We start from the raw sequence: 16,456 nt of genomic DNA, 5'->3' as shown, positions 1-16,456 counted from the left end.
ACCTAATAGCCACACAAGGTGTCTCTGTAGCTGTTCCATCACATAAGGGATGCTGCTATTTCGCATGGCATACGCGTCATGCACTGACCCAGGGAACTTAGCATTTACATGAGAGATGTACTGGTCAGCCAAACAGACCACCTGGACATTCATCGAATGATAACGTTTTCTGTTCCTGTACACCTGCTCACTTTCTTTGGGGGGGACCAAAGGCACATGGGTCCCATCAATGGCACCAATGATGTTGGGGATATGCCAAGGGCACAGAAATAACCCTTCACTGTAGCCAAATCTCCCACCTCCCACCTATGTAGCTCCGCATGTATTTCATCAGGGCAGACAACACTCTGGACAAAACCTTAGAAAACATAGGCTGAGACATCCCAGATGACATGGCCACTGTTGTCTGAAAAGACCCACTTGCCAAAAAATGGAGTACTGACAGAACCTGCACCAGAGGGGGAATCCCTGTGGGTTGGCGGATGGGTGACATCAGGTCTGGCTCCAGCTGGGCACACAGTTCATGTATAGTGGCTCTGTCAAGCCTGTATCTAAGTATGATATGTCGTTCTTCCATTGTCGACAGGTCCACCAGCGGTCGGTACACAGGAGGATTCGTCCTTCTCCTCGCAAGTCCCAGCGGACGGTGCCTAGGAAGGACAACATGGAGCACAGAGTCAAGCAACCCACAGGTTCGTACACACAGCTTGCACAGTAAACGAATCGCTATGCATTGAAAGGCTAATATGAGTGGCAATGCAAGGCCTAGGCCTGTGTGACGCAGTATAAATTATGCCATGTGGGCCCTCGAAATGGCGGCTGCCTGACCTGTGAAGTGTGACATTGGGATGTGAGGTCAATGCGCTGGCGTGGCACACCGTGGCGGTAGGCGGTCGAAGACTGCGGCGCTAAGCCGCATTGGTTAACATTGAACCCTATGGGTTTCAGGAGCCAATGACAATGTGCGCCGGCGGTCGCGGTACGCACCGCGGCGGTACGCACCGCCGCGGGCGTGACCGCCATTTTCTATCTGATTTATCACTCGAGACCTGATCATCCACGGGAGAGGACCTATACTGCAAGTGCTGCTGTGACCTCGGTCTGGGAGATACAATGGCTGCTGCGACTGGGGAAAGGGCCCCTGCCTTCACTTCAGAAGAACTGGAGAAACTTGTTGATGGGGTCCTCCCCCAGTATGAGCTACTCTACGGTCCTCCAGACCAACAGGTTAGTACACAGGGTGCACGTTGAATGGGCTATGCCTGTGTTGAGTGGGGTGGATGTAAGATGGTGGGGAGGTGAGCGAGTGAGGAGTGCAACGCACGACAGATGAGAGCATGTGCCACATGGCAAGGTTGGAGAGGGGGGGCCACTCACATTGACCAGGCAGAAAAGTGATGATATTTCCTTTCCCACCCTGTACATGTCACATAGTTCAGCGCCCATCAGAAGATCGATATTTGGCGTGCCATCGCCAAGGACGTCCGGGCCCTGGGGGTCCACAACAGACGGGCACCCACTGCCGCAAGAGGTGGGAGGACATCCGCCGCGGGACCAGAAAGACCGCCGAGTCTCTGCTGGGGATGGCCTCCCAACGTAGGAGGGGTGTCAGCCGCCGATTGACCCCCGTGATGTCCCGGATCCTGGCGGTGGCCTACCCCGATTTGGATGGGCGCATGAGGACATCACAGCAGACACAAGGGGGTGAGTAGCAGCACATTCAGCTATATTTACGCGCAGTGGAGGTGTCTGGGTGGGGGAGGAGGGCTGTGGGTATCCCTAGGCCAGGGCGTATTCTGTAGGCTAGGCCCCTCCGTTAGGCATGGCCCTGTGCCCCGCCCCCCACCTCTGTAGGGTGCCAAGTACAGCTATCCATGGTCCGGCCTCACCCATTTGTGCATTTGTCGTCCATAGACCTGTAGGCCTAATCACAATAACTGAGTAGTGTACCCCGATTGCGCGGCCTAGTGCTGAGGGCTTCTGTCTCTGTCCTCTCCGCCAACGGTGTTGCCAATGCATGCACTCAACCTGTCTTCATTTCTCCCCCCCCCATTTTCTTTGTCTTCCTGTTCATGTGTGCATTAGCATCATCAGGCGGAGGAGAAGTGGCATCGGAGCACGAGGGAGCTGCATCTCACATGGCCCCGGAGGGCCATGCAACAGACTCCGAGTACACCAGTGAGACGGAGGGCGAGGGGAGCTCCACAACGGGGACCCGTGGAGACGTCAGCGACACCGACACGTCCTCGGAAGGGAGCTCCCTTGCGGTGGCGGCAACATCCGTGCACACCGCCACAACAGGTACAGCCGCCACCCAGCGCACCAGCCCCGCCCTCCCAGCAGCCCCTCAGCCTTCGCTCCGTGCCCGCTCGGCCAGGAAGCCGACCATCTCCTTCGCCCCAGGCACCTCAGGCCCTGCCCCTGTGTGAGGAGGTCATTGACCTCCTGAGGACCATCATTGTTGGGCAGTCTACCCTTTTGAATGCCATCCAGGGTGTAGAAAGGGAGGTGCATCGGAGCAATGCATACCTGGAGGGCATTCATTCGGGTCAGGCTGCCCATCAGCGATCGTTCAGCGCTCTGGCCTCAGCACTGACGGCAGCCATTGTCCCTGTCTCCAGCCTCCCTCTTCTAACTCCCTCCACCCAGTCCCAGTCTCCTGTTCCTCTGCCTATCCCATCCACACCATCAGACCAGCCTGCACACACCTCAACACCCAAGGGCAGCTCATCCAGACATAAGCACCACAGATCCCACAAGCATTCACCCAAGCAACATCCAGATGCAGACATGCCAACAGTCACTACCACCTCTGTGTCCCCCACCTCCTCGTCTCCCTCCTCCCTCCCTGTGATGTCTCCACTCACACCTGCATGCACACCACCATCAGCCAGTACTTCCATCACCAGCACACCCTCCAGTACAGTCCGCACACGTGCAGTCACCACCCCCACTGCCATTTACACGTCCCCTGTGTCCTCTCCCAGTGTGTCTGTCACCTCTCTTCCAAACCACACAAACGCAGGCAGCCACCCACCCAACAGCCATCCACCTCACGACAGCCTCCAGCACAAGCACCTGCACCCAAAGACAGCACACTTGACTCTCCTACAACCACATCCTCTTCCTCCACACCCATAACCACTACACCTACCCGTCCCTGTCTTTCTAAATTGCTTTTCCTTTCCAACCTTGACCTCTTTCCAACCACTGACCCACCCCCTCCATCTGGTAAGAGTCCAAAGAGCACCTCAGCCACCACCAGCCCTGCATCTACTATGACCATAGTGCAGGGCTATTGGAGTCCCCCAGCTCCTAGGGCAGGAACATCGGCCAGCAGCAAAGGGACAGCCAGCCCACCCCCTGGGAAGAGGACCAAAAAAAATAAGGGCCGGCGCGACAAGCCTGAGACGGCTGCCACCAAGGACAGTAGCCTTGCCCCGTCACCTGCCACATCATCAAAGGGAGGCAAGGGCCACAGAGCTTCAGCGAAGGAGGGCAAGGGCAGCAGGGCGGAGAAGTCAGGCAGCAGGCGAGCTGCCCAGGAGGGCCCCACCAGCCCCATTTCGGGTGTAACGGACGACACCCACGGGCCCAGGACTCCATCACAGGAGGGCCCCGCTACCGCAAGGTCGGATGGCGACTGAGCGGGAGGTATTGGCCAGGTCTGGCTCCCTAGAAACACAGGACAGGCAACGCTGAACAGGGCCCCGGCGTGAGAAGCACTGCTGAACAGGGCCCCGGCGTGAGAAGCACGGCTGAACAGGGCCCCGCCGTGACAAGCACCGCTGAACGGGCCCCGCCGTGAGAAGCACCGCTGAACAGGGCCCGCCGTGACAAGCACCGCTGAACAGGGCCCCGCCGTGACAAGCACCGCTGAACAGGGCCCCGCCGTGACAAGCACCGCTGAACAGGGCCCCGCCGTGAGAAGCACCGCTGAACAGGGGCTGCCGTGACAAGAACCGCTGAACAGGGCCCCGCCATGAGAAAGCCCTTGCTTATTCGCTAAAGGGGCGAAACACGTGTTGGCAGTTACTCCTCCGAACACTGCTACCTGATCTCTCTTCAATTTTGGCTGTTACTCCTCCGAACACTGCTACCTGATCTCTCTCCAATTTTGGCATTACTTAATTGGACTGTAATTTTGCCGATTCTTGGAACTTAATAATTCCTTCAAGCTTGTCAAGAACCAACTGGGCTCTAAATCAGTGGAACCCCTGGCAACTGTGGATTTTGTGCATTGTTTTGCCTTGCAGCTACTCATGATTTCCTTTTCTAATGTAAATAAACGACTGCTGAACATTCACCAATAGTATGCACAGTGCTTATTAATAGAAATTCTTGATGTGGGAACTCACCTCCAATTAACCTAGTACTGTTATTATTGGGAGGTTAAGGGTCCAGGCCTTCCGGTTTGTAGTTCCTACAACCTTTCCACAAATTTGGCATTCTCAGGAAGTCATTTGGCTGGACGCTCTTCTCTTCTTCCTGTAGCATAAGGGATAACTGGACCTGGCACAAGGTGTAAGTACCACTAGGTACCCACTATAAGCCAGGCCAGCCTCCTACAACCACCCTTTTGCGTTCATATTTAAGAGCCATAGCAGCACAGCCGAATACGCTCTTTCAAAGACAACCCGCAGAAGACATAGCCTGACATTTGACTTGTCTTTGAAGTGCAGCAAATGTGACATGATAAATACAAGACTTAAAGGCATCCTTATTTTTTGCTTTGGCTTTCGCGACCCATCAAAAATTGGCCTGTGACCGACCCACAGGTTGAAAAACACTGTTCTAGGCTGTGGCAGGAGAACAGTTTTAACCACTCTGGGATGCTGTAGTTACAATGCAGCACCAGATAAATTATCCTGGAAGCACTGCTACTCATGTGATCCACACATTTTTGTGTTCCAGCCATCCGGACCAATCTCATGAAGCAATGTCTTGGTAAATAGCTCAGTTTTGGTTATTGTATGTGAAGCTAGTTCCTGTGGCCCCAGATCAATCATCACCACAAAGAAAGCAGAAAGAAAGCAATTCTATAATTCCACTCTCAGCGAGGATACAGAGAGATATCCTGGAAGCAGGCCATACAAAACCATTTTCTCAGAAAGTTTCCCACTATATCTGGATATGCATGAATGTTTTTTCACAATATCCACTACAGCAGAAAGAGATTTCTGATGAAACCAGACATTTTCTTTGCTTCATTACTGAAAGGAGATGTGCGGGACTTACCACACAGGAATCAATTACTTTACCAGTGGTGATGTACCATGTACTGCCCGGAAATTGTTCCGGTTTTCAGCACGTCGAACGTCCAGGAGGTACAATACCAAGAAAGCTCTGTTGTTGCAGCCCTTATCATTTCCATTTCGCTAAAAACTTTCTTACTCAATTAAGAATTACCTGTCCCTTAGAATGAGGGCTTGTTGCAACGTCATCGTTTAGCCCTGTTCATCACCATTTTTTGTTGTTGCTGACTGGTGCTGATGGTAACTGATTCTGACAGTGCCCTGGGCTCTGTTAAAGACCCAGGCAAGTGCTATGTTAAAACACACAAATGTAGTAGAGTACACTAGGTATTATGGTACCCTTCCAATTGGCCTGACAGACCCTGTAAGTCCCTAGTATAAAGTAGGGCAAAGGGGTACAATCTGCCTATAAGTCCCTAGTGTATAATGGGCAAGGAGATTAGATGCCCAGCAGAATTTCTGCACATGCATGTGTGCATTGCTGTGTGCTTTCCATCCTTTTAAAAGCAGACCTGCCTTGAAGCCTGTTTTTAAAAGGTAAATTCATACAATGTGCATGACGGCCTCTTTAAGTCCCTAGTAAATAATATGGCAAAGGGGTGCCAACTACCTATAAGACCATAGTACATATTAGGGCATGGAAGTAGAGGCCCAGCAGAATTGTTGCCCTTTGCATGTGGGCACTGCTGAAGGTTTTCTGTCATTAGGGTTGAGCGCACAAGCGCTCTGTCCCTGTTGTAATCTCTCTATGGGCTTTAAACCACGCCCATGGGCCATACACTGCTCGAACGTAGGACTACTCGGACCGACTCTGCCTTACACGGTTTCTTCTGGGCTTATCATGGCCTGTTTATATTTAATCATGTTATGATCGACTTGATGCCCTGAGACTTTTCCTGATAAACCACGTTACAGTGATTTGCTGTTTCACTTTTACCGGTGAACTCCAATTTTCTGCGCTGGACTCTATGACAATTCAGTCCTCTCATGTATGAATTCATCTCTACTCATTATATTTTGCCTTGAAAAAGTCCTTCGAACGAAACACGTGTTGGCTGTTTACCGCATTGTGTATACTTACCAGAAATAAAGGTTATTCATTGGAAGAAGAAAACATCTCTTTATGAATTCTGGACTTTGTTACTATTTGTCTATACTGCTTGGACTACCTTTTGCAGTGCCCTGGTATTTTGTTTAATAAGCACGCCCATCAGTTTGATCGGTTCGTGGGCTTGCCTTTTAAAATTCGCTTGATTTCATTAGTGAAAGGTATGCATATGTCATGCCCTTTAAAGTGATTAGCACTGATAAACTACTGAAAACATTTGAGGCTCTGTGTTTTCAGCATGGTTTCTGGACTACTTTTTCTTTTTATTTCCTATGCAGCACGATCTCGCTAGGCAGTAGTTGAGCGCTTTGCATGACATCGACCCTCTTACATGGATAATTGCACTTTTGCTTGTTACTTGGATAATTGCACTTTTGCCAATACTTTTGACTGCGAGCGAACTTCTGTTTCCTTTTGTGTGTTTCCTTCACACTCATGGTGGCCATCGGCTCCCTTATGTGAAACTGTTTTTCTTTTCATTTTTAGTTTATGTGTTCAAGAAAAGTCTGGTTAGGAGTTTACAACGCTAATAGCTGTAACTTGAGCAAATGCGAGACCCATTGCATTGCCGATGCTTGTTTTTTAATGCAACCTGTCTCTGGAGAATGCATTTAAATGTAAATGGTGTCCCAATTCGACTTAGGTGCTATGGGCACTTTAAATGTGATGATCTACTTTATTTTCACATAGTAGGTACCCCAAGGGTGGAGGGTCATGTAACTATACGCAGGGGCCTTATTAAATATCTTTTATAAACCCTGGTAAGGGAAAAACTGATAATTTAATTTTTCCCTATTGTAGCTACTGACCGACATAGGTTATCATTGCAATATTGTATTTTATTGTTAATGTAGTAAGAAAAAGCATAGAAAAGCCATTCAAGGACTTAAAAGATTTGTTTTGATAAATCGAGCAATTTGACATTGGTGAATTTATCACAACTCGTACAGAAAAGTCATACGGCGTTTCTTTCTGTAAGCCAAAATCCAGCCTTCTGAAAGTCCCCTCGGATTTGTCAATGCTAACAAGATTAGATTAGCAGAGCTGCTTGATTAAGTGAGAAGTGGCTGTCCAAGGGAGAACCTATCTGGTGAAGGGACAGCTCTGGGGCTACACTGGAATGCCAGAGCAGGAGGGGTAATAAAACATACGGCCTCAAAGGAGAGCAGGAAAGGAGGGAATGCCAGATCACCTAACCCCCACCTTCTGGACCCCTCAGCCAGATACCAGGTTTAAGGAAGGAATTAGCAGATGTTAGGAGGAGGAGGAGAGCTATGGAAATACGCCACACTGGGGGTTTGTTAAGTCAGCTCTTACTGCTCTCCTGAAATGTCAGCCATAAAATTGATTTTGGTAGACTTACCACTACCAATAACCCACTTTCCAACAGGGCTTAAGTGAGGTACGGCCATCGTAAAATGCTGTTTTAAGAGTACATTTTTTCAAATCATAAAATAAATTGCTATATTTTTTACCCAAATTGCGCAAGGATCATAGAGAAATTCTGCACTGTAAACAACCTATTAGTACCAGATGATGTGAAAAATTTGGACATTGCTTTTATTTAAAAAATGCTGCAATGAATTTGTCTATTTGCTTTAAAAAACCTTGTGAATCTTACTTTGGTGACTAATTTTCTTAAAATGAATGTGCATTTTTAATTAAATAAACTGTCATTACTGTTTCAAAAATGAGAGAAGCAGGCACTGTGGATAATGCATAGGCAATGTGCCAACTTCATCTTATTGTCCTGCCTGGGGTCCGGCCCCAGTACAACTAGATGCATAGCATCACAGATCCTTTTGCACCGTGCAGTGCTTTGGGTGCGTTTGCTGGCACTGGCAACTGTTATGTCTATCATACAACACTTTGTGTAACAATTTGCGTTGATTGTAAATAGCTAAGTAATGATTATGTGGACCAGAAACAAACAGTTCCCATTATTTTATTCTAAAAATAATGTGTTTTGAATGATGTGTGTACATGCACTAATCGCATTAGTCACTTGCTTGCACTTTAGAGAGTTCGCGGAAAACCAGACTTCTTGAATAAACATGATAAATAAACATTTTGTTGTTGGTGCTCTGGCACTTATGGTCATGAGACTCAATTCACAATTGTCCTTTGATTGGTTCGTTTCAATACTTTATCTATACAAATATTTACATTCTCAGCAACATCAGTGGCCCTAGATCTGCCCCGGTTTTATTTATTTCCTGTAAAGCGCAAAAAAATATCGGGTAATAAATACTTTGCAAAATGTGGTCTCTTGGAAACCTCAAAATGTCAGCAAACATGACAACAGCTATTGATGAAAATGTACACTTTGCTCTGAATGAAGAGTCATTGAAATATTGGTCTGAGGTTCTGTGACATGGCAGTGTAGGAAAGACTCCTGTTGACATCGATACTGAGAATGCAGTGACCACCTTCTATTAAAAAAGTGACAAGGAAGGGGGCTTTAAGAGACTTTCTCTTCCCATTGCAATGTCAGTTAAAATAGTTTATTTCGGGTCAAAACCCATAAAACTTACAAATGATTAAATAAAATACACAGCATAGATGGTATAAAAGCTTGCAAAAACTAACGCTAATCATCTCGTAGATAATAATTACTATAGTATCACTTAATATAACACAAACAGAAAAAGGAAATAAAGACAAAAAAGCATTAAATATTTCACTTTTAATCAGTAACTGAATGTTCCTTCACCTTCCATGCAGCCAATGGAAAGACCACCAGTTTAGAGGTGTCCGTTTTGAATGACTCGATTGCGCTGTAACGCTCCTTATGCACTTCTTGCGCAATAACTGCTTAAGCTTTGACTTAATGCTGTTTTTTTGGGACAAAGTAGCAAAAAATGTTTTTTTTGCCCTCAGACTGGTCTGGGTAGGTATAGCAAAGTTTGATTGTAAGCCAGAAGTCTTCCAATTATATCTGCAAGCTTTAAATGTAGAATATCGACCCTAAATTTTAAATACAAACTTTGGCCTTTACAGGCTCAATTTCATCCAGGGGTGATCAACTCAGGAGAGGACGAAATTTCAGATGTACCTAGCTTTCCTAGCAACTCACGGATATGCCTGAACCAGCCTAATCATCGACTGCCTGTGAGGCCTAGAACTCATATCAAAATCTCTCTATAATACCCTAACTCAGGTGTCCCCCAAAATCAAAGCCCTATGAGACAGGTCTTTATTTCTTACCATCCATAATCATAAGCTCCAGAAGCAGGTATACTGTAGGGGTACTATGAGGGTAATCTCAATAGCCATTTAAAAAATCCCATCTCACTTCTTGATAAATAAGACAAATCAAAGTATCCCCATAATTCGGCAACATAGAGTGTAACACTTCTAGCCTTGCACCCTATAAACCTCCAGGGCTGAATGAATCAACTGTCCAACCTTATCACAGCTCCTGAACACTGTGCCATAAGGCTCCTGGAACTACTTGTATTGCTTCATACGCAAAATCGATGCCCAAATAGGTACATTCACAGACCTGCTCGAGAGAGGAGAAGTTTAGCCTAAAAATGTTCGTAATATTGTCGCAAAGGCTCTCATTATTCTAATGAGACTACTGGATTTTGAGTGGCAGAATCGCCCGCGGTGTGGGAGACTAAGTCTAACCCACTGCAGGTGACACCTGTCGCTCCAATCCGTTTTTGCTCCGGCTAACTAGCAGTGCCTCATCTCTACCCAATGATAGGGATGACTGGGCAGCTGAGCCCTTGACATACTTGGTTTCTCAGGGAAGCCGTGGTCACTCAGGTCTCATCTGTTTCTCTCAGTTACATTTAGTCTCATATATAAATGACAAACAGAGGCAGTATATGTTTCAATAATGATTTTAATAAAATGACTGCACCTTAGATAGCAAAGCATGAGCTGCAATAACCAGGACGACACAGCATGACAGTATTAAAATTGTGACAAGGAGAGTGAAGCATAAAAAAACGCTATCATATTGTCACTACGGTCAATTCCTACCAAGACCATGATAGAGCACAGCATGTTAAGCTCTAATTCTGCCCTTCAGGTTCCCCTGGGAAGACATCATCCCCCATACCTAAGCAAAGGCCTGCGGTCGGCATTAGCATCTGTAGCGAAGCATTCGGCAATCAGCATACAGTCGTGGTTCTCTGGCTGGAATCTCCCTCTAACGTGTAAGGGACAAGGAAGTGTTTTTATAACAACACAGCTGATGTTGTGGGAAAATGTCCCACTTAAGGATGTGTGCTTTCTACGAATGTTGGAGACTAAACTTCTACCACGTTCACCGGCAATGTACCATGCTGTAGCCTTGGAAGAAGCACAGAGTGATCAAGAATGTCTTATTTGAGAACAGAGTGCTGGCCTAGGCAAAAACAGCTAGATAAACAGAAAATAAAACAAGACCGTAAAAGTGGCTATTGTAACAATAATAAAAATGAAGCAGAATAAAATATATCTAGGTTAAGGTGCACAGTGGCTTGGCCTAGTGTGTTAAAACAACGTGCATGGAGCAATGGCTAAAATGGCTACACAACAATATCAGGCGAAACATTATCAATTTGGTTTTAATAGTCAGGTCATTATTGGACCAAATTCACCAAATGAGCCTGTAGGCCGCTGAAGACTTTGAGACAAAAAGGCAGGGGCGGCTCCTCCATTAGGGTGGAGGAGCACCCCCTCCCCACCGGCAGCAGCAGAAGCTGCAACCCTTTCACCACAAAGGGATAATAAACTTGGTTTGTTATCCCTTTGTGGTGAAAGGGGCGGGGCATAGGGGATGACGGCCTCAGAGGGGAGTGTACAGAGCACACCCATCAGAGCAAATGCACAGGCTCCCAGTCTGCCTGGGAGCGCCCTCCCAGTCAATCCTGACGCTACTCTGAGCAGCGTCAGGACTGGGTGTAGGGCAGGCCTGCAGCTGGAGCAACAAGGGACAGTGGAGCGGCGGCAATAGAGGAGGAACGTTTCTTTTCTTTATTTCTTTCTTTCTTTTTTTTTTACTAAATGTTGTCCCACTCCCCCCTTCCCAGCACCCCATGCGCCGCACCCCCCCTGCCCCTTTAAATAGGAACTAGCCGCAACTGAAAAAAAGAACATTCTCAGTGAAGAAAAGTATTGCGATATTGGCTTATCCAACATTGGAAGAAACAGTTGCACAGGATTCAACAGCATCAATCACCTTATTTATATACATTGAACACAGGAGCTAAGCAACAACCCTTCTAGACACCTTCATTGAAAGGGAATGATTGCGTACTCTCCCCTCCAGGGCCCCAGCATATCTTAGCATAACGCCCCTCACAAAGCCTAATCAAATTGAGCTAGAGATCAGATGGAATGCCCTGGTCCAACAAAAATGACTATAGAAGATGCCTGGACACATTATCAAAGGTACGGTATACATCAACAAAGACCACATAAAGTGGTAATTTTATTAGCACAATATATATTTCAGCTTCAAAGGAAACAATCTGACTGCCTAGTGCATTGGAGCCTTTTTTTCCTAAAATCTGTCTGACAATACGTTTTCCTCTGCCCACTTCTCTATGCTGGGCAGTAAGGTGCAAGAAAAACATTTCTGGGTGTTATCTAACAGGCTTATGGGGCGATAATTCACTGGATTAATTGTATAATCTTTCTTGTGTAAGGGGACAATTTCTGGTCCCAGCCAAGATGTAGGAACAGATACTCCATTAACATTTAATTAACAAGAAAGGTGACATAATGGTGCCATAATCCAGGATCTGATATGTACAGGACCGTGGGCATTCTATCCAGACTAGGTACCTTACTCCGTTTTTGTCTCTGAATGGCAGACATAATTTTCTTCAATTTGAATGGTGCAAGATTCTCTGTAAAATGCATCTGGAAAAAATAGAGCAAAGAGGAGTGTGAGTACCAGCAATCTTCTTTAATATGGTCCTCTGGTCCAGTTATGTAAATTTACTCACTATTCATAATAATGTGCCAAAAGGGCTGCAGGTCCTTGCCTTTTACTAATGCAAGAAGTTCTTGCCATCTCTTGTTTTCCTTTTTTCTGCACACTATAGCTTTGTCACATTGATATCTTCACGTGTATCACTCTTACATGTTGCTGTAAGTGCTGTCCTTTTTCATCTGCAATCTTTATCAAACCAGTGATCCGTCATTAGGTTACTTGTTCTCTTGAGAGTTACTGGTTTAGATAAAAAGAAGTTAAGTGCTCAGCTACCAGGTTATGCAATTCTCTATGCTGATTGAGCTCAAGAGTAGCAATATCTGCTGAGCTCAATAATGAATGTATGAAATTATTAATCATTGCAGCATTTGATACCACGTCAATCTCCTACAAGTTGGGACCATGAGGCTACAATGGGCTGTTACGTGAGAGAGTATGTTCAAACAAATAGTTCACAAGAAAGAGAGGACAGTGAGTCCTGGCCACTTTCAGGTCGAATTTCAACGTTCCCGCTGATCATACTGTTCCAATGATGTAACTCAAGCAGTGTATAATCGATTACCTCCCGTCCCTCCCTCGCATTCCTTAACCAATGAGGCTCCCTTGCCTCACCCAGACCCATTCCCTCTCTTTTAAAAGAGCCCCCTACCCCCACCCACTCCTGTTTTCTTTTGTCTCCTTACCTGTGAGACTTACCTCTTCTCTCCTCCTTGGCATGGCTGAGGGGGGCATCATTTTTTTTCTTCGGCGCTGGTCGTGGGGCCTCCGATTCAGTTTTTTCCCCTCGCTCAGCAACCGGCTTGTTGGTGGCATGCGAGGCTGCCTCTTGCTGGTTTCCTGCTACGTCGTCTGACGCGGTCGGACGGCTCTGCTGTGGCTGGGGCTGTGCTTCCGGGTTCGAGGTGTTACGGAGCCCTTCGGTCGCCCGGCAGCATATTTCCTGTGTTTTCTGGGGGTAAGGTGGGCATTTCAGGCCGCTTTTTTAAATATTTTCATTGTTTCACCTGATTGGGGGGCCTATTGGGTGTCCTATTCTGATTGGATATTGTTCTAGCCGTTTTTGGTCTTTTTTAACCCGGGTTGGGTTTTTTGGTCATTTGGTTGATTGTTCATCATGTCGAAGAAGGGTGCAAAATGCAGGAGAGTGATTTCTTCCTCTTCCTCTTCCGAGGATGAGGGGGTTCTGGTGCCATTACAGTCTACCAGGGTGGGCAGGGCTGATGTGGCTGGTTCTGCTCCTCTTATGTATCGTGAGGAAGTTCAGGACATGATTGAAGTGGCAGTTTCCAGGGCTCTCCAGGCTGGAGCTGTTCGTGCAGGTCGTCCCTCGGCTGCTCCACCTCCCTGGACGCTGCTGGTTCTTCTTCTTCTGAGGGGGATGGTCCTTCTACGTCGTCTGGAGGCAAATATGTGTCTTATGAGGAGTGTTCTGGCTCACGTCTGGGACAACTTGGGTTTTCCCGCTTTTCAACCTACTGGGGAAGATTCTTCCCTGTTCCCTCAATATGTGACTCCTTCTAGGTTTGCTATGCCTTTCCTGGGGCCTGTTAAGGACATGGTTTTCAGGGAATGGAAGGAGGTGGACAAAGCCCAGGTTCCACATTTTCTGCAGAAATTGTATTTGCTGGAAGCGGAGGATTCTCTTCCTCCTTCAGTGTGTTTGGATTCCATGCTGGCTACCTTGATTGTTAAAACGGCTGTCAACCCTGAAGACTGTGCTCTTTCTGATGCCACCGATCGAAAGGTGGACTCTGGTTTGAAGAGGGCCTTTTCTGCTGGGAATTTGACTCTTCAGGTTGGTATTGTTTTGGCTTATTCTGCACAGTCATTGGTCCAGGACTTTGACAAACTTGCAGTGGCTGTGCAGGAGGGGTCGGAATGTTCTGAATTGCTGTCCGTGATGGAACAACAGGCCCGTTTGCTGGCTGATCTTTCCTCTGATATTATCCTCTCTTTGGTCATGACTTCTGGGGCTGTGATTGGGGCACGCAGAACTCTTTGGTTGCGACAGTGGAAGGCTGATCCTGGGAGGAAGGTGGCTCTTCTGCGGCTTCCCTTTGAGGGTCAGGCTCTGTTTGGGGACCAATTGCCTGCATTTATCTCTAAGGCCTTTAAGGACCGCAAGCATGCATTGCCTTATGAAGGTGGCTCCGCGCCTGGCAAGGGGTGGAAGTCGCACTCCAAGTCCTCTCCAAAGTTTGTTCCTCGGTCCTCGTCTTCCGGGAAGCGTAGGTTTCAGCCTCGGTTTTCTCCTAAGAGGTCTGTTCCTTCAGCGAAAGGGGCTGCTAAGAAGGGTTCCTGACAATCAAGGTTTTGGAGAATGGCCAGTGGGAGAAAGGCTGAGATGTTTTCTGTCCGTCTGGAAAGAGGATGTCACGGATCAGTGGGTCCCTTACATTGTCGAAAATGGATACTCCATCGAGTTTGATCTGGTTCCTCCGGACACTGGGGTTCGTCCGACTCCTTTACCTGTGGAGAGAGGCAGGCAGGAGGCGTTGGTGGAGGAAGTCACGTCCTTGCTGTCAAAAGGGGAGGAATGGGGAAATGGGGCTTATTCTGTGCTGTTTCTTGTTCCAAAACTGACAGGGTGTTTCCGTCCTGTTTTGAATCTGAAATGGGTGAACTCTTGGATCAAGATAGTGCACTTCCAATGTTGTCCATTCAGGATGTTCTTCCTCTCATTTTGCCAGGGTATTTTTTGGGATCTCTGGATCTTCAGGATGCTTACCTCCACATGCCTGTCACAGTGTCTTCTCAAAGGTTTCTGCGCTTTGCAATAGGTCCAGACCATTTTCAGTTTTGTGTTCTTCCCTTTGGCCTAAAGTCAGCTGCCAGGGTCTTCATGAAAGTGCTGGCTCCTCTCGTGGCGTTTATGCATGGAGAAGGAGTGTTTGTACATCCTTACGTGGACGATCTGTTGATTCAGGCTCCAAGTGATGCTCTCCTGAGGTTTCACGTGAGTAGGGTTTTGGGGGTCCTAAAGGGTCACGGTTTCTTGATCAATTGGGGGAAATCAGATTTGGTGCCTTCCCAGGACCTGGTGTTTATCGGGGCTCGCTTTCTGACTCTATGGGGGTTGGTGACGGTGTCGGACAGGAGATGGGAGGGTCTTCAGGCTCAGGTGACTGCTGTGCTCTCTCAAGTGGCTCCCAGGGCGCTTCAGTGGTTACGACTTGCAGGGTCACTTGGCTTCGGTGATCTTCCTGGTTCCTTGGGCAAGGTTTCATCTTCTTTGTCTGGTGAATTGTTTCCCATCAAGATGGTCTCCGGATCCTTGCACTCTACGGACTCGCATTCCTGTGTCGGCTTTCATTCGCAGAGAGTTGGGTTGGTGGATGGTGCCAGCACCGCTACAGGTTGGGGTTCCTTTGTCTCTGCCGATGCCTGTAGTATTAACAACAGATGCCAGTCTCTCTGGATGGGGGGCTTGGCTGGGGTCGGGGCAGGTTCAGGGGTTTTGGTCCCTGAACGAATCAGAGAGATCCTCGAATTGGCAGGAGTTGACTGCGGTCGGGCTGGCTCTGGTGCATTTTCAGGCGCTCTTGCAAGAGGAGGCGGTGTTGGTGCAGCCGGAAAACTTGGTGTCCAAGTCCTACATCAACAGGCAGGGAGGGACCAGGTCCCGTTCTCTGAATCTTGTTGCTCAGGTGATTTTTTTGCCATTAACGGTAAGTAATGGACACATTATACGCTTTGAAAGCAATTATTAAATGCAAATTGCCTCGGGACTACAATTTGCACCTTCTGTTGCAGGCACAAAGTCTGGGATAAAGTTGATAAGGCTAGCTGTCCACTTCTTTAAGGCTCAAATTTCACATTTCAGTCAGCTGATATGTGAATGCCCCCTGCACAAGCTTCTCCTACTATCACATTTGTATAGTTCATCATGTTCATGAGTATTGCTAAACTCACCAGCTACAAATAATATTGGCTTATATTTCCCCTTGTTATATAATTACTGAGCTGGTGGAGTTTGGCACAATTGAAGAAAGTGTTGGGGAGCCAGATCCATGATAACACCCTCTATTATAAACACTGAAAATCCTAATTTGGTAACCTGAATTAAAGTTAGCAATAAGATTGATATCCCTGATCGATTTTATGAATTCTACAATTCAAGTGGGATAAGGACCTATATAGACAACCTGCCAGAAGGCT

General features: G+C 47.3%; 1 protein-coding gene across 1 annotated transcript in view; it reads right to left on the bottom strand.

Moving 5' to 3' along the window:
- Positions 1-13,135, bottom strand: part of TULP1 (TUB like protein 1) — a 594,937-nt gene extending 581,802 nt beyond the window's left edge. Inside the window, exon 1 of the mRNA XM_069238767.1 lies at positions 12,995-13,135. The gene's annotated coding sequence lies outside the window, so the exon portion shown is untranslated. The remainder of the gene's footprint in view (positions 1-12,994) is intronic.
- Positions 13,136-16,456: the final 3,321 nt, after the last annotated feature.

Source organism: Pleurodeles waltl, chromosome 6 (assembly GCF_031143425.1).
Source record: "Pleurodeles waltl isolate 20211129_DDA chromosome 6, aPleWal1.hap1.20221129, whole genome shotgun sequence".
In the NCBI taxonomy this organism is placed as follows: domain Eukaryota; kingdom Metazoa; phylum Chordata; class Amphibia; order Caudata; family Salamandridae; genus Pleurodeles; species Pleurodeles waltl.
Note: the sequence above shows the minus strand (reverse complement) of the source record. Positions and strands in the feature narration are given on the sequence as shown.